General features: G+C 43.2%; 1 protein-coding gene and 1 long non-coding RNA gene across 2 annotated transcripts in view; one reads left to right on the top strand and one right to left on the bottom strand.

Annotated features, from left to right (window-relative positions):
- The window catches only part of ATP8B2 (ATPase phospholipid transporting 8B2), a 448074-nt gene extending 434923 nt beyond the window's left edge, over window positions 1-13151 (bottom strand). The window contains exon 1 of the mRNA XM_069218199.1: window positions 13013-13151. The gene's annotated coding sequence lies outside the window, so the exon portion shown is untranslated. The remainder of the gene's footprint in view (window positions 1-13012) is intronic.
- A 61-nt stretch (window positions 13152-13212) lies between these two features.
- The window catches only part of LOC138268493 (uncharacterized), a 178067-nt gene continuing 166913 nt past the window's right edge, over window positions 13213-24366 (top strand). Inside the window, exon 1 of the long non-coding RNA XR_011200019.1 lies at window positions 13213-13390. This is a non-coding gene — a long non-coding RNA (uncharacterized lncRNA). The remainder of the gene's footprint in view (window positions 13391-24366) is intronic.

The raw sequence follows: 24366 nt of genomic DNA, 5'->3' as shown, positions 1-24366 counted from the left end.
AGCCTGCAATGGCAGCCTGCCGCCTGCTTTGGAGGAGCACACTACTTTTAGTACCCCAGGCCCTAGGTATGAAGGGTACCATTTACTAGGGACTTACACTGGGTTCTGAAGGTTTTGCCAACTGGGGAAACAACTGTACAGTTTTGGGAAAGAGCTCTGGCACTGAGGACCTGGTTAGCAGGAACCCGGTGCATATTCAGTCGAAATCACATCATGTACCAGGCAAAAAGGTGGGGGGGCCATGTCAAAAAGAGGCACTGTCCTACAATACTCAAGTCAATAAGACGTGTCTCACGGAATGCAAGTTTCAATAGGGGGTTATGAATTGTTTACATGGGCATGTACTTGGCAGAGGGGGTCAAAATTTGAGTACCAACCTATAATGTTTTATGGCAATGCATAACATATAACCTTTGTTACCTAGTGATAGTTTCATGCCATAAAACATTTTAAAGGTTTTCAAAAATTAAAAGCTGTATGAATTGAGTTGCTATCTGGGCCTCACAACAGTTGCAAAAGAATCAGTGGCAATGCCAATAGATTTGACTTTGCTAGCCTCTCAGATGCCAATGCTTGTGTTGTCATAGTTTTTGCAAAACTTTACAGTTTCTGTGCCCTCGTCAACCAAAAAAAAAAAAAAAAAAAAAGCATTTGCTATTGGCATTGAAAATTCATACCTAAACTATTCTTGCCACACAAATTGGTCAGCCCTGCCTCATAATTTCGTCTTTTCCTGCCATATGATTCCAGTTACCTTCTTCCTCTAACTTAAAACATATACAATTGTTCTATCAGCCTTTATCAGAAATAAAATGTTGTTATTAGAGTGTAATGCTCAAAACACCATTAAGAAATATAATTTGGGACTGACTGGAGGGTGAAAGAAAAAAGGGAGCCGAGAGTAAAGATGAAGAGGACAAGTGGTGTAGTAATTGTGTCATGGGCCCTGCAGCAAGAAAAGAAAATGACTGACTGGAATTTCAGTAGGAAAATACAGTAGTAATTAGAGTTGAGTGAGGTCCGCAGGTCTCTAGGCCCCTTGCCAATGCACCTGTTGCTCCACTGATAACTAGGCCTCAGGAGAGACAGCGTATGGGACAGAAAAAGAGAAGCGAAATGAATACAGTAGAAAATAGGAAGAAAGAGAAGGGGTTGCAAAGAAAGAAAAGAAAGAAAGAAAATGAAAACAACTCAGAGAAGAAAAAGAGCAAACGTGTGAGGCAAAAGAAAAAGGGGAACGAAGCTAGCGAAGGAAAGATAGAGGAAAAAATAATGAGAGAAGTGTGAAAAGAAAGAGAAAAATGAACATTAGAGAAAAAAAAAAAAAGAGATATGGTGAGAGAAACAAGCAACAAACGAACCAGGGCATGTATGTACTGACACATTTTCCACAGCCACAGAATGGGAAACCACTTTGACACTTCGGGCCCTGACAAGTAACGTGTAGCTTCCACAGACCGACGGGAAAAAGAGGGATTTATACTAAAACATAAATTGACGGATAAGGATAAGAAAAACACCAGAGAAAGGAATATCTTTTTCTTTTTTTTTTTTAAAGTGAAAGGTCGCATACGGAGTCAAAGGAAAGAGTAAATAAAAAAGGCAAAGAAAGAATAAAGGGAAGAGAAAAAATTGTGAAAGAATGAATGCCTGATGAAGAAAAAAAGAGAAGAACGAATCAAGGAAAGACATAACTAAGTTTGAAAGAGGAGTTTGCAAGAGGAAGAGGGAAATTAAAAAAAAGGAAGAGGAGTAGAATAAAACAGTTGAAAGAAAGAGCAAAGGTGGATTTGAAGTGCTGGAAAGAGAAAAGTGGAGGAGAAAGAAAACATTGAGAGTAAACAGAGCAAAGTAAAGAACGGAGTGAGATAGGTGAACAGACCCCCCCAAATTCCCAAATAAAGATTGCTGCTAAGTATAGATTTTATTGGCTTCCCCACGTCCTCAAACAGAAGTCGGAGTATGGAACGGCAGGGGGCGCTGTAGAACAGAAGGAGGGACATTAGCAGAGTTGTACATGAACCCCAATAAAGCAATATAGGGGCGCATCAGATCAGTATTGGGGGTATAGACGGAGCTGTGTCCCGGCCTAGTGCCAGTATAATAGAAAGGCAGCGGGTGAGGAATGAGAAACAGAGCGCTATGTAATTCCTGGTATTGGAGTAATGGGGTACTGCAGGTTAGGGTTAAGGTGCACCGAGAGTTTTATGTGGGCCGAGTACTGGAATAGTAACAGGCACACAAGGTCAGAAGCAAGGTATTTTAAGAGCACTGTGTGGAACCTAGTATTGGCGTGCCAGTGTTGCTGAGTGTTAGCCTGGAGGTGCCCTAGTGAAGCTGCGAGTGGGGCCCAGCATAGGAGAGGCATTTTCTCTGAAGCAGAGAAGGGAGGAGTCCTGAGAAGAAATGTGCACTGAATGTTCATACTGATGGATTCTGGCGGAGCTGTGGTGGTTCCCATCAACAGTGGCGCTGGATGTTAGACTTGAGGTGCACTGGCTGAGCTGTTTTTTTCTCTTTTGGGTCCAGTACTGGCCTGGCAGTGGGACTGAATATTAAAACTGAGCTGCTGTAATGGAATTGTATGTGAAAGGGGTCCCAGTATAGGAAAGGAAGTGACCTTGCTGGAGTAGAACTGAGGTGCACTGATGGAGCTACACCCCAGGTCCCAGTACTAGAGTGGCAGTGTGTTCTGACTGCAAGAACTGAGGTGTTCTGGCAGACAGTGCATGTGGGATTCCTGGCATAGCCACGGCTGAAGAGCTTGGAGTGTGTGAACTGAGGTGCACTGAGGGAGCTGTGCCCGAGGTCCCAGTACGGGAGCAGGAGGGTGTACTGACTGCAAAAACTGAGATGCTCTGGCAGACAGCTCACGTGGGATTCCTGGCACTAGCACGGCTGAGAGCTTGGAGTGTATGAACTAAGGTGTACTGATGGAGCTACCCCTAAGGTCCCAGTACTGAAGCAGAAGAGTGTACTGGCTACAAGAACTGAGGTGGTCTGGCGACAGCGAGTGTGGGTTTTTTGGCACAGCCGAAGGCTTGGAGTGTATGAACTGAGGTGCATTGATGGAACTGCGCCCTGGTAGAGCTGGGTGCCTAGGCTATAAGCAATTACAAGCAATCCTCTGCCTTTGCTCTCAGCACCCGCAGGCAGACACACTTCCTAAAGAAAATCCAAGCCAAGGAAGGGCAGGAGCCAGGCAGCTGAGAAGTTGCAGAGAGCCCACAAGGACTAAAATGACCAAGATAACAGCCTGATTTATAGCCTTGTGTACAGCTAAGCTCTGAGTAAGAATGCTCTGCAAATGAAAAGTGAAGCTTCCCTGGACAAGAGCAGGAAACAAAGTTAAAAAAAAAAAGGTCTGCTACAGACCAGATAAACAGGACAAAGGGTAATTACTCAGTAGTTGGTCCCTGCTCTCACACAGAAGAAAGGCAGGGCAAAGAGGCATGACTGACCACTAGCAAGCAAGGATTTTTAAATGACACAAACTAGCAAATGAAATAGCTGGAAGCCCACAGAAAAAGTATATTTAAAAGCATAAAAGAGGTCCTACTCTTACCCTCGACCTAACACATGCATTGGCTGAAAGTAAAAATATTTTTTTGGTCAATAAAATAAAATAAAAATCACTCACTGTCATAGTAATAATTGATAGGGAAGGAACTGCTTTGTGTATGGATGCGCTCCATGTGAAAGAGAAGAATGCTGTCCTTCACAGACAAATCAGCCTATGACTGAACAGGACTGACCCAATGTCTCATGCTGTACGCTATAGTTGGAGAAAGAACAAAGCGAGCTAAATAGTAACAGACCAATAGATGTATACTGTACTATAAAATGGTCATTTAGACAGGATGATAGTCATCGGCCTAAAACACTAACAAGAAGTGTGGGGCCTGGCTTCTTTTAAGATAGGTATTATCAATTTCGTACAGATATCTGTCAGACAGTAGTTCTGTAATCCTAGCCCGGCCACGCACAACAGAACTCTTACATAAATCAGCTAAAACTGATGGGGAAAACAGGCCTCTCTCAGTTCTGGGAATAATTACACAAGAAATATCTAGGCTTGCAGTGAGAGGATAGAGAGCTAGTAAGAAAGGCTTGGACAAATAGTGTGATGAGCTTGCAGTACGGGAACAGTGTTGACATTTGGGCACAACAACAGACAGTGAGGAACTTTGGGAGACAGACAGCAGGTGGTACCAGCACTAGTGCTGAAAACACTTTACCCTACTTGTCTTAAGTTCATCATCATTCACAGCTTGTAAACCATGAATGCACCGAGTCAATATAGCCAAGAGAAGTACTTCTATGGAAAGCATTCAATAATTTGCATTTGCGCTATCACTTTATACAGCATAATACTACCAACAGCACACAACTGTGCTAGGCAAAACATTTTTTATTCTAATAAAATTAAATACCTACAGCTATCAATCAATCAATCAGGGATTTGTAAAGCACACTACTCACCCGTGAGGGTCTCAAAGCTATGAAGCAGGAGTGTGGAATTCCCATAGCCTGACTCCCAGGACATATAGTTTTGGGTCAAGGACAACAAGGTTTCATGTTTTTGTTTTGTCCTTGGGACAAGTAGGTACAAACCCCTGCAGCACAAACCTCTTGGCTGCCAATTAACATACCACATTATGAATCCGAAAAGGGCAGTTTGCACTTAAAGTAATATTTGTGTCCATAAGTTAATGCTGTTCGAACTTGCATTTATGGTTCACCACTGCAAAGCCTTTAATATTAGGATGAGCACTTTAAGGAAATGTTGTAAATCCGGACTGCACTCCTGACAGTGGTCCCAGTATAAGAATGCGTGCACACATTTGCAAAGTTTAAGAAATTAGGCTACTGATGATGCTTCCAGAATGCTCTCCGATTAGACGCAAACATTTGCAGAAGCTTGAACGCAAGATTGATAAGTGTTTGCTTTCAAATTAAATGTTCACAAAAAAATAAAAAATACAAGGAAAAAACACATTATGCTCAACTACTATCAAATTGTAGGTACCATTTCTTTGAAGCTTCATCTAGTAAAATGCGTTGATGCATGCTAGCATTTCCGCAAAATATTCATAATGGAAAAATCAGTGCAACCAGTTTCAAAACTATTACAGCAAACATGGAAGTAAACAATAATTGGCAAATGTAACTGGTCTGACTATAGTGGTCAGCCTTCTGCTTTTCTCAATGCGTAAAATGTTTTGACATGTATTTTGTAAAAGTGATTTGCTGTGGGAGCAGCCAGGACCTCACCATTAATACTGGCAAAAGGCAATAATATTGTTTTGGTTTAAAAAAGCGCACATTGCCACAGTAGTATGTGGTATTGAACAAAACTACTTTGTGTGCTGCAGGGGTGTGGAATTTATTAAAATATCTACTTGTCCACGGGACAGGTTGCTTCTCAAATCTACTTGTCCTGTAAAAAGATCTACTTGTCCCTTCGGTGCCATGTAGTGTGGCGCCAAATTATGGCAGCAATCTCATTATGTAAGAGCTCTGATAATAGCCTCTCTGATTATGCCAGGGCTACTACCATAGTAGGGCTTGAATACTTGCAGTTTCAATCCCTACTGTAGCAATTTCCTTATTTTTCCACCTTTCTGCAGATCTGCATACTGGGGCTGGAGGAAGCAGTAAGCAATAGTTCCAGGGCTGGAATGCCTTTGAGTCTGCAAGCCTACTAACCTGCATGTTTTAAAGATTTTCACCAGCTTCTCTCTAATATTTTCCCATAATAAGAAAGGTTGGACATTTACTCCTGACAATGGCAGAATTAGAACTTCTTCCAGGGTTGGGAAGAAAGTGGCTGGAGGGAAAATGAACTTGCAAATGCTCAATAGATTTTCACATGAGCAAATCTACACATGAGTATTTACCCATGCTAAAATACAGTTCACAAATATTTTATAGGGGTACGACATATACCATGGGTGCACTTTTGTGACTTTATTTAATAATTTGGGGCCACATGTAGGTAGGTTCAGATTTGCGACCCGCAAATTGCGAGTCGCAGATCCGAATGTAGGATGGTGTCCCTGACACCATCTGTGATTCGCAAGGGCTTCGCAAATGCACACCTCATGAATAATCATGAGGTGGGTCGCAATTTGCGACCCCCTTGCGAATGGTGGCCTCATAGGGATGGGGGCCTGCTGGAGACAGCAGACCACCATGTCTGTGACTGCTTTTCAATAAAGCATTTTATTTTTATTTTTTGTAATGCAGACCGTTTTCCTTAAAGGAAAATGAGATGCATTACAAAAACGAAAAATGAAACGTTTTCGTTTAATTTTTTCAGAGCAGGCAGTGGTCCACAGGACCACTGCCTGCTCTAAAAAAATGTTTACAGTGACATTCACAATGGGGAAGGGGTCCCTTTTGTGAAAGTGTTAGCACCCATTTGAAATGGGTGCAAACTGCGATTGGTTTGCGCCCGCGTTTGCTAAACAATCCTACATTGCACTGCGAGTCGCAATTAGGAAGGGAACACCCCTTCCTAATTGCGAGTCACAAACCTGTTTTGCGATTCGGTAACCAGGTCACCGAATCGCAAAACTGGGTTTGTGCATCGCAATGTGCTTTTTGCACGTTGCAAACAGCGAAAGTCACTGTTTGCGACATGCAAAAAGCTACCTACATGTGGGTCTTGGTCCCTAATTAGGTCTGGTGTTAACAAAGACATTTTGTTTTTATTAAACTTCTATTTCTCTCTCTTTCGGCTGGCTTTACTGTGAGTGATCGCATTCTTCTCTTCCACAAGGAGCATATTGGCACACAAAGTAGTTTTGTTCAGTGTCAGGAACTACAGTGGCAATCAGTGACGTAACGAAACTGGAGGGTGACCCTTTGCAAAGAACATGGAGGAGCCACCTCTCCAGACTCACTCAGGGCAGGTGCTGTGCTGAAGGGGCCCCCTGGAGGGCGGCTGCGGGGCCTTTGTTATGCCACTGGTGGCAATGTGTGCTTTTAGAGTTCAAAAACGTTTTGGGTTTTTTTTGGCCAGCGTTTGTTACAATGTTGAGGGCCTGGTAGCTCCCACAACAATAAAGTGTTACAAAAGCCATGTCAAAACAAGACACGCATTGATGAAACTAAAAGACTTATAAAAATATGTCAGATCAGTTGGCTTTGTCAGTGTTTGTTTATTTTCATGCTTCCCATAATCATGTTGAAAATGGTTACACTGATTTTCCATTAGAAATATTTTTGGGAAATACTAACATGCATCAAAACATTTTACTAAATGACACTTCATTTGCATCTAATCAGAGAGCATTCTGGGAGCATTATACTTGGCCTCATAGCCTAAACTTTTCAAACATGTGTATACACGTTTTTTTTTTTTTTGTACTGGAACCAACGTCATTAGTGAAGTGTGACCTTAAAACATTTATTTACAGCACTCACCCTAATAATGAAGGTTTTCAAATAATGAACCATAAATACAAGTTCGAACAGCATTATCTTTTGGAAACACATTACCTCAACTGCAGAGAGTTCCACTCTCTGTAAACAGGCAGCCAAAGGGTTTGTGCTGCAGAGGGTTGGGCCTACTTGTCCCAAGGACAAAGTAAACATAAAAACTTGTTGCCCTTGACCCCAAACAAGATGTCCCGGGCGTCGTCGATAGAGATACAATTTTTTTTTAAAAGAGGGTTTTGGTTAATGCAAGACCTACTTAGGGGTCCAATTCTTAAATAAAGTCACAAAAGTTAACCCATGGTATACGCCTTAGCATTAGTGCAGATTTACAGCTTTCATGAATTCACAGAAGTAGGCCAGGAAATCAAAGTCCTAGAAAATATTTGTGAACTGCATTTTAGCATGAGTAAATTTGCATCTGCAGATTTGATCATCCAAAAAACTGATGAACGTTTACGAGTTCACTTTCCCTCACACCACTTTTTTCCCAACCGTGAAAAAAGTTTTACTTCTGCCCTTGTCCGGCGCAAATTTCCAGCCTTTCACAGTATGGGAAAAGATTCAAGAAGAGTTGGTGAAAACTCCGAAACACACAAGTTAATAGGTTTGCAAGGACTCCAAACCGCATTCCAATACTGGAGCTCTAGCTTAACGCTACCTAAAACACCAGTATGTACATCTATGGACCAGTGACTACTGTATTTTATAAAGAGTCATTGAAATTAAAGATATCCCCTACTTGTAATTTGTAATCTTTACCTAAGGTGCCCGCTTTCTAAAGAAATGTCATTACGTTTAATCTGAAGTTAATTTGATCACTCTGGATCTCTGCATTTGTCTGGTAAGAACTTTCCAACATTGAGGTCGAGTCTGTCCAGGGAGTAGTTACTTACCGTGACAGGGTAAGATTATCTACCGATGATGAAGAATGCCAAGCCACAAGAGGGTGCAAGGTTTTCTCACTCAGTTCGTGACGTACGAGTCTCCAGTTGTTCAATACAGACATTTAGACTTGTGTGTGATGAGTGCGACGGTCATCATATCATATTACTACAAACGAATGAGACCGCTAGTTATGCCAGGGTTTATTCAAGTCATGCACACGATCATAGGTGACATAGCTTGGGGAACGCAGTAATGGCAACAAAACACTTTCATGGAGCTTACCTAACCTATCTCGCGCCGGAAAATGCAATAAAGGTGGCGAGGCCGCACATCCGTGGATATTTAGTGATGAATAAAAATATCAGGCTGGATAAAACGCTCTTCACAAATGGGACTTAGTCGGCACAATCACAAACAAGAAGGGGTTTAGTGCCAAAATGTTTTTCCTCCACATACTCAAGTCTCCCTGCCCCTGGCTCTGCTGGAAGAAGTGAACACACACCCGAACACAGGTCCCACTCACTCTGCTGAGAGGATGACGAATAACTTCCCGCGCACACAGGCGCAGTGTGCAGCCGAGCTCACAGATACTTTCTGATGCCTGCACTTTTCCCTGCCAAGAAATACAACCCCGTAAAAAACACAAGCCGACATTTAGAAACAGTCGGCACAGAAGAACAGCGCCATCGTGAACATGCCATTTTGTATTATGCAAAAGTACAGACGGCAAAGTACGAAACAGGAAGGGACTGACCGGGGACAAACCTGTGCCCAGCTGCCTGGATTACATGGTCGTCTGCTTTTATGAGCAGGACTAGTCCGTGGAAGATAAAACCAGGGGAGGGTTTCGGGTGCAGGTCCACCGAAGCAAAGAAACGTATGGCCTTTAAAGGGAGAAAGGTTGTGTGGGGTAAGATCGGGTTGCAAAGGAACTTGTCGCTGGGGTATGAGGTCGACATCTGCCAAGGAATGTACGGGCTACAATGGGGGCAATTGGAGAGTATGTCGTTTAGAACCCCAAGCAAAGGAATCTGTAATTGATAAATACGGGTGAGGGCGGGTCAGGTTCGCACCAATAGATGCAAAGGAACGTCTAGACTTTAATAGGGGAAAAAGAGGGGGTCGGAACTAGGGGCGTATGTACATTAAAGTGAGAAAAGGGGCGGATTCTGACACCGCGAAGTAAAGAAACCAGTGTATCAAACTGGGTTCACATCTACTGATCCGAAGAAACGCGTGGCGTGCAATTGGAGCGGGGCAAGTTTCCGGTTCAGACCCTGAAGCAAAGGAACCCTTGGTTCATAAAGGGAGGAGGGTTTCATGTTAACCTCCACCAACGTACCAGAGCCCGTGGCCGATGGAGCAACCTTCACTTTAAGGGCTTAACCAAATGCGTCACGAGACACTTCTCCCCTGGCCAGCAGCAGGGAGAGAACGCCACCTAAACCACGACGACAAACTAAGCCTTAACCCGTCGGACACGTGGCAATTACTCACCAAGAAGATAAGTGCGCGCCGTAGCCCGGAGGCAGGTAAACATCTTCAGTAGAGACGCCAAACACGCGCCTCGCGGGAGATGCGCGACGGTCTGCGGGGACCGAGGCGACACTCGAAAGCAAGGAGAGCACAGGAACGAAGCTCGCGGCGACAAAAACAGGCCTTCGGGCACGAACAGTGCCTGACGAGCTGGGTCAATGCACCTGATGCAAACACCCAGGTGCGACTGACAATACCAACGGAGCCGACCTACCCCACCGCCTTCTAAGGACAATGAAACGCGTACCACAGTTTGGTAACAGAAGCACCCCAATGGAATTAAGAATTTTGCTGACTGATGGCTATTCAAGTTTAAAGTTGTAAGTGCAAAAAGATCACCCCATCATAAAGAGACAACATGATGCCTTGTCGCGCCAGGTATCGCTTAGATTTGGCATGTCTTGTGGTCACTTAGCCGCTAAAACTACATTTTGTATGCAAATTACACTTATTGCAAAGGCTATAAAAATACACCTCTGTCGGAAAAATATATTCTTAAACTCAATTTGAAAACGTGCTATGCCTTTGAACCGTGGGCCTTTGTCGCTACAAAAGTCTAATAGGAAAGGAAGGATGGAAGACACGAGCACACAACAGTGATAACAAAACTGGGTGGTAAAACACAGTTTATTCCACAATGAAACGCAAAAAATACAGCACATCCTGTATTCACACACTTACAAAAAGGAACACAGAGGTATGGAAAACACCAGGATTGTTTAAGAAAGAATAGAAAAGTTCACAAGTTCAACAACTACCGAGAAAGGGTATTCACCAGGAATTCATGAATTCGTCTTGCACGGAATGACTGAACACCATTCCAATAAAGCTGCCCTTACGTAAAATATTGAACACTAAGTGCAAAGCATATATAATGGTGCACTACAGACAAACAATGCTATATGTGCAGACTTCGGTACATAGTGTGCCTTCTATTCTGCACCACAGTCATAATTTACATTTCCCTTTGATTCTGGGGTTAGTTTACATTCCTACCACAGAACTTATCAGAGATCACAGGTTTTCATTAATCCACAGTTCTGCCTCATGTTACATATTTATTATTTCTACATCTTGCTAGAAGGTGCTCTGTTGTATTTTTGAAGGGGGTACATATTATTCTCAATAAAAGGAGAAGCAGCAGCATTCCCAATAAACTCACCCACAGATAACCTCTTCAATAACAGTCTTCAAAATAAAAACTTTATTTTACGAGATTCGCTTTCCATCGTATTCAGAGAGACTTTCAAGTCCTCCTTACATTCATAGTCATACACATCTTAAGAACTGCTCATGGACCTTACGACAAGAGTCATTTATCTTGTTTATATCAGTCCAAAGATGGACGTAGTTTAATAAGAGTTTTTGTCGTTCAAGTGGTACAGCCTGTACAGAGATAGAGGACTCTTGCCATAAGGTCCCTGTGAAATCCTTGAGACGTGTATAACTATGAATTAACAAAAACACTAGAACGGTTTTATAAGATAGGAAAGCACATCGCTTAAAAAATTTTTTAATAAATGTTGTTGTACTGCAGATTGTTATCAAATAATGTATCTGGTGTGAAAATGAATTAAGAATGTTGCTACTATTCTTTTTATTGATATAAATGTATTGCTCCCCACAAAAATACAACAGATCGTTTCAATATGTAAGCCAGGAGGCAGCACAGGGCCCGTTATCAGTTAACCCTAAACGGAGAGAAATGCTAGAAGATACTTTAAGATGCAAAAAAGGGACATCAAAGTGATGTAATATGTTTCAAGTCCTTTTCTCAATTCTGTTTTGAAATAACTGCTGCTTTCACTGCAGTGTGTGAGGCAAACATAAAGTGTCACCAATACTTAAAGAAACCATTTTCATGATGAAAAACAAATAGCCCTTTCCACGCTACTGAATTACAAATACATAGGTCGGGGTTTTCCCATGCAACTGATGCAACCCCATTGATTTGGGAGCGTAACAACAGCTAAGAAAAACAAACTTGTTAGTCCCTAGATATAGTCACCTACAGCTAGAGTGTGATTAGTTAACTCTCTTAACTTACCTGACATTGGGCTGAACATTATTCACACATCCTTTTACAAATTTGTGATCAGTTTGAGCTATAAACAATCAGCCAGCAAATGATGGTTTAAGTGCAGGTGTGTTAAATCTATAATAATGCAGAAAATGCAGCGGTTGCGGAACCGCATAATTCCTTCTGAATATAGTTGACAAACGTGGTGCGAGGTGCAGGCTGGGGGTTCTTAAAGGGGGGGGACAGATTCAGCCAAAGGAGTGCAGATTTTGGCAGGGTTAGTCTGCTTCCTTCTTGATTTCCAAATGAGCATTAGAAGTATTGTCCAGAACTAGAAGGACGAGCGCTGCAGAAATGTTAAAAACAACAAAACATGCATTGCAAGTTGGTGAAGGGAGATACAGGTTGAATGAGTGCTTGGGAAAACATACATAACCATTAACTCCAGGATGGTGCAGAAGAGGACATGGCATTGATATCTCTTGTGTTTGACAATGTTCAGCATTCCGTCCATCACTTGTTGTTTTTGCATTGATATCTCTTACCCAGGATGGAGTGGAAATACAGTAGTTAGGATACGTGTGTGGGGGGCAATAGAAGTAAAATAGTTCATGGAAGGGTGATGCGTTTCCCCAAAACTCAAAAGAAAGTGTACTTAAAGAACAGAGGTAGGTGATATCATAAAGCAAGAGATAGATGCAACTCCTGGAAGTGGTCCATATGACGTGGTCTCCTTTAACCGTGGGATTGTACACATCCCGAAATGACAGTTTACCCTCTGTGGGCTGTACAGGACTGATGGCGAGTAATGTGGAAAGTAAGGACTCTGTTGTTGCAAATGTCACAGTGACACCAAATGTGCCGCTACTGATTCTGGGGCGGTATTGGGGTGGGGCGGTACGGTCCATCAGAAGGCAATATAAGGTGAGGGAGTGACATCTCACCTAAAAGCATGTGGTAGAAGCAACATAGGAACTGAGAAAACAGAATGTCAGGGGCTGGACATAGGCTTTAAAGATACCAACTGCGCGGTGAATGCGGGGGCTCGAGGAGCAGCAGGACTTGTCCACTACACCCCCCAAAGGCAGTATTTACACCTCCTGGATGTGACTCCCCCCTACTCACCTTATTCAGACACCCCCCTGCCCTCCGGGGGCGGGGTCGCCGCTCCATACATCGAGCTCCGCCGAGGTCCGCCGCCGCTCTCTCCCTGGGCGCCGGGAGCTGGGGGCGGAGGGGCTGCCGCGGCGCGGAAGTGACGACACAGCCACGTCTGTGAGGGGCGAGAAGGCCCCGCCAGTCTGTCTTCGATGCCGATGGCATCCTGCGAGGAGGAAGCAGGTACCGTTATCTCCAGTCTTTCTTCTGTGTCTAGGAGCAGGGGTGCGTGGCCAGGGACCCCTCCCTCGCCCCTCTGCGGCGTACCGGTCACCCCGAGGGGGCTCTTATCCAGGGCTGGAATTGAAAAATAGTACCACGGGAACCCATAAATTAGGAGTCAAGGTGAGGCAACGGAAAAGGGGCAGAGTCGTGAAAAGCAAAGGCTCACAGACAATTTACATGTTTATTTTATATATATATATATATATATATATATATATATATATATATATATATATTTTTTAAACTGTGCCCCAAAGAAATTAGCACCAAGGACTCTAGCACAGAGGTCTTCAAACTTTTTGATGCTGGGACCCCCTCTTAAACATTTTTAGGTATAAGGACCCCCTTCTGATAAAAATGTCTAGACCCTCGTACTCCTCCTCATCCTCATCAACAACAATAATAAACGTCCCCCTTTCCCACAGCAAATCATTTTTACTGTGAGGAAATAATATGAAACAGTGTTTAGCAAACCAAAGGTCAGTGAGTGTGGGGGAGTGGTCAAGGGTGTGGCTAAAAACAAAGGTACTCATTTATGAGGATTTGGCATATGACAGTGCCACAAGTCTTCTTGCTACACTGCCCCAAGCCAATACAAAAGGGCAGGAATGCACCGTATTTATGAAATACAGTGCATTTCTGTCCTTTCCCAATGCGCTGGCGCACAATTATTGCCTAGCGCCAATATAGGCAGGATAGTATTTGTGCAGGAAGGGGCACCTTCCGGCACAAAAACAATCCAGAGAGGCTTTGTACCCCTTTCTATATGTGCGGCAGATAGCAACACACATGGAAAGAGGAAAAAACAAGGAGAAATTAAAACATTCCTCCTCATTATGCCTGCTCGGGGGGTGTAAGGTTTTGGTACTGCTCCAGTTTACGTGATTTTGTAAATCTGGGGCAGCGTTAAAATCCATGTGTGTTGCATGGGAACACCCACCACTACTCCCATGGAACGCCTCCACAACGCAAAGTAAGGCAATGCAGCAGCTTGCGCTGCTTTGCCTTTCTCCATATCTACAATGCCATTCAAAGCCACTCAGGGAGGCTTTTCGTCACCTCATAGGTATGATTGAGAGGCTTGCGCCGCTGGAGCGTCAAAAAAAGTGATGCTCCAGCAGCGCAAGCCTCTCATAAACAAACCCAAAATATTCTCTACGTTTTCTTTTAGGTCTTTCAATGTCAGGTAGCTACATATAAAATAACAGCCAGCTTAAATGAAAAATAAATAAAAGAAAGTTGTTACTCATTGGTAAATGAACTGTAGTGCATTATGAAACCTCTATTAGTTAATGCACTGCAGAGGTCTGCGTGTAACCAGAGAGCGACAGAACTAAATCTTGGTTAGTGCAGTTGAGAATAGTGACTTCTGTATTTTTAGTGTCACGAGGTCACAGTCTGTGTCAGAAAGCACTGTGAATATGTAAGGCATTATTTTATATTTGCATTACACAGAGTATAAGATAGGCCACTACAAAAAGGTTTAAGCTAAAACTGTGGTTACAAAATGTAGAGTTAAGTAATATCAGAGGATATGCAATACCTTTTTTTTTTAATAGTCGTCCCTTCAACACCTCCAGGTGAAGTAAGCACTGTAGAAATACAATGACAATTAAAAGCACACACTTCACATCGCAGTTGTTAACTCTTTGCACTACCCTCAATAAATATTTGTTGTCCCAAAGCTTTGAGTGATTCGATCATTTAAAGCTGCTCCCAAACACCCTTTACATTTGCAGATGAGCTGGTAGAGCACATTTGCATTTTATTCAGGAAGCAGACGCCCTGGGAAGGCCTCCTTAACTGTCTGTGCGGCTTTCACAGCACAGGAGACTCAAAAGTTCAGCTGGGGCTTTTGAGGATCGGGGGAATGAGCGACCCCCTTTCTAGGACTCCACGGCCCCCCTGGGGGTCACGGCCCCCAGATTGAAGACCTCTGCTCTAGCCGGACATCTGCCCTGGCTTAAGTGGTCATAAAGGGTGCGTTATAAAATATGAAATGGGGTTAAAGCACGTGCTGTAGAGATCTTTGTGTCCCCTGCAAATCTCGGGATAGCAATAATAGCAAAATAATCCTGTTGGCGGCAACCAGGAAAAACGATATGTGTCTCCTGCACTTTGTCACCCTCTTTATATTATGTAACGCATTAAGTGCATCGAATTTTACTCATGTATGATTTAATGTCAATGTATAACGTGTGCCAGTGATGTAAAATGCTCTGGCACCGCTTATAAGAATGAGTAGTGCTATTAAATAAACAAACAAAGAACACATTCTATTTAAATTTTTACTTGTGTAACTACTCAGGCAGACCGATACACATTGCTTTGCACGCATATAGCCTAGATACAGGATTTGAACAAAGTAAAAAAAAACTGCCTCCAACATTCCTCTGAAAGTACTTATGAAGTTATAACAAAGCTGTGTGCCTTCGTTTCCCTCTATTCCACTGGCATCTAGGTGATAGCCTCCAGATAAATCCCAGCCAGGATCATACTAGAAAAAAAGGAGAACTGATGGACCCTTAATTTCCGCCTTCCGGGTCCAGCTGGAATTGAAAAGCCCCTTCACTGCCTGCAAGTCACTGTTCAAAACAAAAAGCAGACAACTTGCAGGAGTTGCTGAATGTGCCTCAGTGACAGTAAATTACATTACGACAAAGTCAGCCTATTTGACCACGTGCATCCCAGATCCTGGCTCTGGCTCAATATTAGCTGTCGGATCTGGCCAGACCCCCACATTTCCTGCACTGTTTCTAACCCTGCTGTTAGTGGAGATGCTCTTGGTCAAACAAACGTAAAGGGTGTGTCATGTGCACCGCATGCACGCTGGAGTCTTGCAATAGAAGTGTAGGTTATTGTTACAGGGTGTTATAGCTGGCTGCTGTAAAGCAAGTGGCTCCTTATTCCGGGACACAGCCAGTTAGTCCTATTTTTTCAATTAATAGCACATTACATTTGAACATTTAAAGTATAGGCTCAAAAATACCAAATCTACTATGAAAGGTAAGAGGCTCGAAATTCCTAACTAAACAAATGAGAACTAAAAAAATCATAGCCTATGTGGTGATGATGGCAACAAACCCCGGACTATCTGAAGGTGTCGCAGATGACGTGAGCATTGGCAGCTATACATTACAAGCTTCAGCTTCTATCTTTCTTCTGCTGTTCTTCCCAGTACTTCATTTATCATCACCTTCTCTTCTACGCCCCTAGTTCGTGAATATCTCCCATTAACCGTGCTCTATGCTCTGCATCTCTCTTCCATATATCTGTCTAGCACCTTCCACTCCCACTATTGCTTCTGTACTTCAGAAGCCATATCTTTATTTGTACTTTATTTTATGTGCATACTAATCACATTCGAGGAGGATATGGGTACCGTTTGCACTGAGTTTTCCTTGCTGAGACATTGTGTCTGCAAAATGGTGTGCTATCTGTGGCTTGGTTCCTTCGGACCAGCAGATTCCTTGCTTCTTGTGCTAGTTGCCTTTTCTGGGTATTTTTGTTATCATCGTTGACAAATTATTCCCAGCATTTGTCAGTGAGATTGGCAGAACACATGTTTCTTGTGTTCTGGGTTGTTTCTCCATCCTTATCCACGTGTTTTTTTAAAAATTCTATTCCTTTATGGGCGCTGCCATGTAATAGGGAACCTCTTTATGTTACTACTGAACTCAAGGTCCTATGGGTTGGCCTCGGAGGGAAACGCCATACCTGGAAGTTGGTGGTGTATGGATGAAGCTTCTCCAGTAAACATTTTCCCTGAATCTTGGTTTGCGTGGATATATGACTCATTATTGCCCGGCTTCATACTATGGAGGAATTAAGTTAGACAGGGGACCTCTACCATTTCAAGAATTTGCGATTTATCCCAACCAAAAACAATATAACACTTCAATCTTGACTGGAATTCAAGATTATTTTATCAGACAAGTTTTTCAGATACTGGCGCATGTGGAATTATTTATTTACAATTAAAGCAAACCATTCCTGGCACGTCATAACTTCATTGCTTTCTGTGCTAGATGCAGCATAGCAAACTAAACTGCTAACCTCTACTGTAAACGTCACACACACACACTGTGACATTAGAACATAAGGTGCAAAAACAACAAGGAGATGGACAGAATGCTTGAATTAATTTCAGCCACTAGTAACTGCTTGTGGCCACATCCCAATGCATTGTTTTCTACCCACCATGCCTCCTCAGTTTGGACCCAGCCATATGTTAAGCAGTCTTGACCCTACTCCTCATGGGAACAGTCCAGCCCAGGTGCTCCCTAAACCAGAAAATAATCAACCCAGGACTGTGTTTGTCCTTATTAGTGCAATTGAGTCAGGTACAGCTTGGTTCCAGTGTCACAGAGAGCCTGGGACCCACGTCTGGGTATACCCACTACACTTAGGGCATAAAATGCAAAAACAACGCAAACTGAGCTGGCTTGTTGTACAAAAAAAAACAATGGATTGGGATGTGAGCTGAGTAATTGCCATTGGCTGAGATGAATTAAAGCATTCAATCCATCACTTTTTGATTACTTGTGTGTCCCCCTAAGTGAGATGGGTATGCCCAGGTGTAGGCCATGAGGAAAAACAACAGATGAAGGATGAAATGCTGAACAATGCAAATATTCATCCCCAGTCACAGAGATCTGGGTTTAACCCATCATTGTTTTTGCCACCATGCTATCCAAGCTTAGACCCAGCCATATGTAAACCAGCCTTGACCCTCTTCCCCATGGGAACAGTCCAGCCCAAACTGCTAGGCCACATCCTCCGTGGACTGGAAACAAGCATCCTGGGACTAGGTATCACCCTCTCATCAGCCAGGCTAGCTTGAGTTCAGTGGTGCAGTGAGCACAGGACACACGTCTGGGCATACCCTTCCCACTTAGGGTGACAAAAGCAAAAAGAACAGATGATGGACAGAATGTTAAACAATTCAAACATTCGCCCCAGTCACAGAGATCTGAGTTTAATCCATCGTTTTTTTACCTACCACGCCACCCCAGTTTGGACCCAGCCATATGCAAATCAATCTTGATCCTGCTCTCCATGGGAACAGGCCAGCTGGAACTGCCAGGCCAGGTCCTCCCTGGACCAGAAACAGCCACCTAAAAATAAAAGAGGAAACTGCTCCTACTTCAAAGTGTCCCAAACTCTTATGTTGTTATTTCAGTGGATGCAATATTCAAGGGATACTCTATCATAGCAGTAATACATAGTGTAAAGTAATTCCTCGGCCTAATTTAGTGTGAAGACATTGCTCGGCCTAATTTATATATGTTGAACAGCCATTTAATTTGACTTTTCTCATATGTCTCACAAAGTCCAATTTAACTATGACAGAGGGTGGCTGGGGATATGTATCAATCTCCTTTACTTCTGCCTGGGAAAGGTGAAACTAGTCTCCCACAGAAGAAATGGTAGAAACACTTTGACTCCTGTCTTGTCGCTATTGGAGGCGAGAAAATTTTCCCTGTTAGGAAACAGAGATTGTTGTTGTACAATTTCGAATAGAGGGTCAAAATATATATTAAAGTATTGATGAGATACGTTTATGGAATTGAGAAGTAGAATTAATCAAGGTCTGTAGATTTCCATGAAAATAATTGAGGGACACTTTGGGGCTCAAATTAATGTAGTGTTGGAGCTACATGAATTCTTTGCCAGGACTCAAGCAGCTACAGAGAATGTTGGGAATTATATTACTAGTTTAGAAATGTTGGCAAAAATGTGCGAATTTGGAGACCTTCATGATTCTCTGAAAAGGAACCAGTTGGTAAAATGTACTTATTATCAGAGAGTCTGGGAGAAACCAGGAGAAATTATTGACTGAAAATAACGGCCAGAGGTCATATGGATCCGCAGACCCATGAATATCGCAGTTGAACACACAGGTTGGACACCGTTGTAAGACCTATCCAAAACACCGCCCCCGGCTTCCAATCTCCCCACCCTCCATGCAAGGTTGGACTTCACCCTGGGAGACAGAGGGAAGCTGGCGACATTTCTGCATTGGAGAATATAACAATGCTCCGGCTGTATTTATTACAACTTCATAAACACAACATTAAACACATTTTACATGTTATCATCACATTTACAATATGTACATCAAAGTCATTTTTGGAGGCAACTAATACATGGTATCTCCTAACTCTTAAAAGAGTCATGGTTGACTGCCCCCCCAGGCACCTGTGGCATCAACTATTTTGATTGACTCGGACCGTATTCCCTCCAAAACAAGTTTCACTTCACAAGGCCAATTTACCTGCTCCTTCAAGATAGAGGGGGCGTGGGCCAGCATGAAATCTGGACCCCCAAAACACAACCATGCCAGAGACAACCCAAAGAAGGGATCCCCCAAAGAAGGGATTCCCCCTGGCACCCGATGGGTGATGGTCCTGGGCAACCGGGTCATACCTTGGTCCCCTGGTGCAGTCACCATCCCCCGACATCCCCAGGGTCATGTAATGTAGTACCGTGGGAGGCTATAGACCATTGCTGTAGTGGGCGTCCTGAGCCCTTCTCTACACCCCACAGCTCCCCATAGCCCCAGTTTGAGCCCAAAGGCTTCCAATTCCATCTTGAATTTGCCTGCACTACTATTCTTAATGTCAAGATTGTCCACCTGCTTTGTATCCAAATATGACTCCTTCTCTCCCAGAATGCTCCCCTGAAAAAGGCTATCTACAAAGATGGGCAAAAAGTAAAGAATCCTCCGTGGGTCAAAAAAGGAGGAAGGTCCGGAATGTGGGCGCATCAGTGGTCATTAGGGGCAGCCAGATGAAAAACAGGTAAAGTTGAGTGGGTCCAACATCCCTTTTTCAACTTTCCCCGCTGTCCCTGTTGCCTGCCTACGCACCCCCATTACCTGCCTGCCAGCCAATCAAAGGACTTGCGGGATGCCCACAAAATTCAATATACAGTGCCCACAGTTGACCACTGCCTGGAAGCGCTCTGAACGGGCCCGCACCTGTCTCGGGGGCCCACCATCAGTTGGCATTGCCCCTTGTCCAGATTACTAACAAACTCTCTCTAAGATAATTATATTGAGGAGGCAATACACTTCTTGTACTAGAGGTACCCAGTCTCTCCTCAGTTTCCCTTCATGGGACTCTTGATGTTATCTGGATGACACTGTCAAAAGATGGGAGCTACACCAGTGTGCAGCTGCGCATGCTGGACTATGACAGAGATCTGTCCAATGCAGCAGTAGCTGCAAGAATTACAGAAGTGCATGAATCAGATAGGAACCCTGTGATTGCAATGCAATCAAATCCACCGACGGTGTAGAATGCCGCTTTGCAATCCTCCCAAGTTATCTGACAGTTATTCACAAGAGAAACAGATGTTTTAAACAGTGGATGATAGTGCGTGCAGCGCATAAATGGCAATGGCTAGAGAACCGTTCCCCGACTTGACTAGCTGTTAGAGTAAAGGGAACATTTAGATAGCTGAAAGAATGATGGCACATCTTTTCGGAGTTCAGTATAATTAAGATGTAAATTATTATAAATATGAGATAGACCACACCAAATCACAGCAGCAAATTCACTCTATGCACTAAAGCACACCAAAAGTAAAGCCGAGAAGTGTTATTTCTTCTTCCCATGTCGTTGTCATTCCTTTTGCTGAATGCCACGTCTGGCGCAATCATTTCGCTCTGGTTTTTCACAACGGATCCCAATATACTAAATTATAGAGTATTTATGGCATAGAATGTGCAGAAATTCCAGCAACAGATTTGGTATATCGCACCATAATTGACATTTTGTATGCAATTTCAAAGACAGGTTATTTTGCCATAACTGTTAAAAAGAAAAGTTCAAGATGAACGAAATTTACCATTTGGTAGAAAACAATTCAAGAATAGTATTTTTCCAAAATTGCCTTATACTTGCTTTTTAAAAATTCCACCTGTAACCCTTCTTTCTATCCATTGTGTTTTTTCTCATCCTGCTTCCTCATTCCTTCTTCTTTTCCTCTTTCCTACTCCCTGACCTGGTCTACACTCCTCGTCCTCCACCCATTTATATTATTAGTTTAGTCTTCCCCTCCCCATGCTCCTTGTTGTTGTGATGGACCCTCTCTATGCCATTTTAGCCATTTTCCTGCTTTTTACCTAATCTATTTTTCAGATTTAATTTTAACATTATAAATCCTAATCCAGAATTCATTATGGTGCCACAATTACATATCTTACCTTTAAAACCTTTTTTTAAATTTTAAGTTGATTTTCTATAAATTAATAATAGTGAATACCTTTTCATTTAGTTTCTTTCTTTAGGGCTGTGAAACTGTATTTTAATATGATTTTTTCCACCAAGTGGGTTTTTGATTATTTAGGGTCTCAGAAATGCATTTCCATTATTTTATTTTTCTTGTTCTTTGAATAAACACTACAGTGTACTACATAATTAAATGTGGTGTCATTTTATGGAGTATTAATTTACTTTTAACACAATCACTTTTACTCCACTTTCGTTAGTTGTGCCACAATCCCAATGATCGACCGCATGTTTCACCTAATATAACACAGTGCATCATGTGGCGGAGCCGACACTTCATTCACCTTCCTGGCTCCAACCATGCTAATTAACCCCACCCGGGATATCACTTGGCAAGCAATCCCAATATTCTTGGCACTCTTTGAGAAACAGGACGTTTGTTCATCTGTGCTTTTGAAATTCTTCAATATGAGAGAGATAACTTCTTGAAAAGCTTAGAGACGTGCTTCATGTTTATCAGAAACGCCAAAGCATTTTCCCAAATGATCGCCTGATGCTATGGGAAGGTACAGGCCAGCAGTGGCTCCAATAATTTTTTTTTACATAAGAGAACCTTAATCTTTCAAGTCACCCTGGCACCAGATGCTGGGGCAAATGCAATTTAAACACTTATCTTTGTTAAAAAGAAAGATTGGAGCCAGTAGATTAGAAACTGTGACCTGAAACTAGCATAAACAGTAGCCCCACTGATCTTTTAAGTATGCCTATTTTCCACAGTCTCTTTTTTGTTTAGCAATCACTGATTAGATAAGTGTAATCTTGTTTAGTGATGAACTTTAACATTTATTGAATAAGCTAACAAACATGGGATACCTGTATGATGGTGAGCCGCATCTCATAGAGTGGAGCCTTTCTCTTTAATTTTCCATACTTCACCACATAGATCACGTGACCATAACTTATAAAATCCATGCCACCCTACTCTGTTAATTTTGTCAAGCCTGCTTGTGTTTATCATCTTGTGGACCTGACCATCTACGAGCCCTTAGGATGTGTTTTGTATTTCGCTTCTAACTCGAAAGTTGTACTTCAGTTCTGTTGGTCAGTGAGTACACCATTATTTTACCCTCATCCACGCTTGGGAGTAGCTGCTATAACCCCATTTCAGGCTAGATTCCGGGTCACAGGCCTTTTTACTTGCACTTAGTTGATGATGCAGCCTACGGCTCATATTGTAAAATCTTCAGTCACCATGATGTATTTATTTGCCTATCCTAAAGTGTGTGTGGTCAGTGTGCTGGGATTCATGTACGAATGTGTGCTAGAGTGTATGTGTGAGTGAGAAAGAGAGCTGGAGAGAAAAAGATGGTGAGAGAGAGAGAGAAAAACAAAAAAAACAGGGACTGTGTGCAGGGTGAATTGTATCCATAGAGAATAAATCATGCAGCTCTTCATACAATGTTGGCTCCTCTTCAGGTTGCCTCTATTTTCTGTGTGTATGTTGGCTGCATTCCACTCATTTGTGTATGTAGGAAGTTGGCTCTGTATGTGCTATTTCAAAGTAAGGAATAGCATGCACAGAGTCCAAGGGTTCCCCTTAGAGGTAAAATAGTGGTAAAAAGAGATAATACTAATGCTCTATTTTGTGGTAGTGTGGTCGAGCAGTAGGCTTATCCAAGGAGTAGTGTTAAGCATTTGTTGTTCATACACATAGACAATAAATGAGGTACACACACTCAGAGACAAATCCAGCCAATAGGTTTTGTTATAGAAAAATATCTTTTCTTAGTTTATTTTAAGAACCACAGGTTCAAATTTAACATGTAATATCTTGTTTGAAAGGTATTGCAGGTAAGTACATTAGGAACTTTGAATCATTTCAATTGCATGTATACTTTTCAAGTTATTGACAAATAGCTACTTTAAAAGTGGACACAGTGCAATTTTCACAGTTCCTGGGGGAGGTAAGTTTTTGTTAGTTTTACCAGGTAAGTAAGACACTTACAGGGTTCAGTTCTTGGTCCAAGGTAGCCCACCGTTGGGGGTTCAGAGCAACCCCAAAGTCACCACACCAGCAGCTCAGGGCCGGTCAGGTGCAGAGTTCAAAGTGGTGCCCAAAACGCATAGGCTAGAATGGAGAGAAGGGGGTGCCCCGGTTCCGGTCTGCTTGCAGGTAAGTACCCGCGTCTTCGGAGGGCAGACCAGGGGGGTTTTGTAGGGCACCGGGGGGGACACAAGCCCACACAGAAATTTCACCCTCAGCAGCGCGGGGGCGGCCGGGTGCAGTGTAGAAACAAGCGTCGGGTTTGCAATGTTAGTCTATGAGAGATCAAGGGATCTCTTCAGCGCTGCAGGCAGGCAAGGGGGGGCTTCCTCGGGGAAACCTCCACTTGGGCAAGGGAGAGGGACTCCTGGGGGTCACTTCTCCAGTGAAAGTCCGGTCCTTCAGGTCCTGGGGGCTGCGGGTGCAGGGTCTTTTCCAGGCGTCGGGACTTAGGTTTCAGAGAGTCGCGGTCAGGGGAAGCCTCGGGATTCCCTCTGCAGGCGGCGCTGTGGGGGCTCAGGGGGGACAGGTTTTGGTACTCACAGTCGTAGAGTAGTCCGGGGGTCCTCCCTGAGGTGTTGGTTCTCCACCAGCCGAGTCGGGGTCGCCGGGTGCAGTGTTGCAAGTCTCACGCTTCTTGCGGGGAGATTGCAGGGTCTTTAAAGCTGCTCCTTGAAACAAAGTTGCAGTCTTTTTGGAGCAGGTCCGCTGTCCTCGGGAGTTTCTTGTCTTTTTCGAAGCAGGGCAGTCCTCAGAGGATTCAGAGGTCGCTGGTCCCTTGGAAGGCGTCGCTGGAGCAGAGTTCTTTGGAAGGC

Source organism: Pleurodeles waltl, chromosome 12 (genome assembly GCF_031143425.1).
Source record: "Pleurodeles waltl isolate 20211129_DDA chromosome 12, aPleWal1.hap1.20221129, whole genome shotgun sequence".
NCBI classification, from domain to species: Eukaryota; Metazoa; Chordata; class Amphibia; order Caudata; family Salamandridae; genus Pleurodeles; species Pleurodeles waltl.
This window is presented reverse-complemented; position numbering and strand designations above follow the sequence as displayed.